Source organism: Ips typographus, linkage group LG7 (genome assembly GCF_016097725.1).
Source record: "Ips typographus isolate SLU linkage group LG7, UJ_Ityp_2.0, whole genome shotgun sequence".
In the NCBI taxonomy this organism is placed as follows: Eukaryota; Metazoa; Arthropoda; class Insecta; order Coleoptera; family Curculionidae; genus Ips; species Ips typographus.
In genome coordinates this window covers 2,368,832-2,370,472 of record NC_138428.1, presented here as the reverse complement: position 1 = coordinate 2,370,472, position 1,641 = coordinate 2,368,832, and the positions used below count along the sequence as shown (strand labels likewise).

Here is a 1,641-nt window from a genome sequence, read left to right as displayed (position 1 = left end):
TGGAATGCTACGCCGATGATGCAGCTATTTTCGCGGAAACGGAGGACGATCTACAGAGACAACTAAACAAATTCTGCCAGGTCAGCCAAGCGATGAACATGACCATATCTATAGAAAAAACGAAAAGCATAACCTTTGCTAAAGTAAGATAAGCTGGTAGTTCAGGACAAAATCATCGAGCAAGTCTTACAATGGTATGGATAGTGTTCTGAAGAAGAAGTATATTGTAGGTATTTATGTACCAAGGGCGTTAGAGAGAATGGTCCTGGTGGACATTATACTATCCAGGGAGGTGTCCTGATGGACATTATACTCTCCCTGACGCCTGTGGTGCATACAATGTTTTATGTTTCACCTAATTGAGTATTATTTACTGTTTCTGACATTGAAAAAGTAAGGTATACCTTTACCGGTATGTTGTTCAGTGAATGATGTGACTTTGATAGTCCTGTCAGTCAATCAATATGGCAAAAGCTAGATGAAATTTTAGAAAATATAAAAGAAAATGCAGCAAAAAAGTCAAGAGCATCCTAGGATAGGGGATCCGGTATACGAAGTGTTTATGGTATGGAAGTATAAAAATGCCATTGCTAATATTAAAAACGGTCGGTTCTGGATTTCATTTTATGGTTTCTGAATTTAAATTGATTTTTTTCCGAATTGCACTTGGTTTCTTAATTACAATTGATGGTTTCTGAATTCTAGTACCTTATTCTGAATTCCGCTTGACCTTTTCTGAATCTCACTTGGCCTTTTCTGAACTACCTTTGGAAATGGTGTAGTGATTTTATAAGTGTTTCAGTTTTGTGTTAAATTTTGCACCATTTCAGAATAAATACTGAGTTTTTCTTTGAAAGCAGATAAACTTCTGGCACCATATAACATCACTTTAGTGACACCGCACTAGGAACAAACAATCGAGGACAAACACTACTAAAATACTTGCTACAAAATAACCTATATGATAAAAACAGTTTCTTTCAAAAAAAACCGAAATGATGAAGAAGCATGGGAAAGTCCGGATGGTCGGTCAAAGAACGAAATAGACCTTGTAATTACCGAAATTTGCAAAAGTTTAAATTTTGCTTAGGTTAGGTTAGGGTGCTGCTACATCTTTTCAGATAAAATGTAAAAATGAAATATAAATCTCATCCATTAAAGACCATCCCCAGCTTTGTTACCCCCTTTAGCTCCACCTTTTTAAATTCAATTTTATTATAAGATGTATCTCATCCATGGGCATTTCTATGCTCGAAACTGGTATGATAAGAAGTTAATTCTTGAAGGCTGAAATAAACATGGAATGGAGACAACTGTGTGTTATTCCTTTCCTTTGGCAAGAAATTATTTTCCGATTTTTTTCTTCTAGAAAACTGTTTGTTTTAAAAGGTGGAAAAAAAGCGAACGTCATTATAACCGGAAATCCTCTCCAATTGTAAATCTGTTCCCCCGTGAAAAAAGAGGAAAAAAGCTTCCTTAACAGAAAGCTTTTTAATATCCTAATGGCAAATTTGTTTGCCTGGAACAGGTCAAGCAAAGCAGACGGCGTTTTAATAAAAATAAAGATTTTGCCTTTAAAACGGGAACGTTATGACAGGTCGCCATTTGTACAACTGGGAGTGTTCCCGGAATTTTTTGTCG

The 1,641-nt window shown here is 35.8% G+C and overlaps 1 long non-coding RNA gene across 1 annotated transcript; it reads left to right on the top strand.

The window, feature by feature from the left end:
* Positions 1 to 433: 433 nt before the first annotated feature.
* LOC145731923 (uncharacterized) lies at positions 434 to 1,165 on the top strand. The gene is made up of 2 exons (XR_014178915.1): positions 434 to 565; positions 908 to 1,165. It is a non-coding gene; the product is annotated as an uncharacterized LOC145731923 (long non-coding RNA).
* The last annotated feature ends 476 nt before the right edge of the window (positions 1,166 to 1,641 follow it).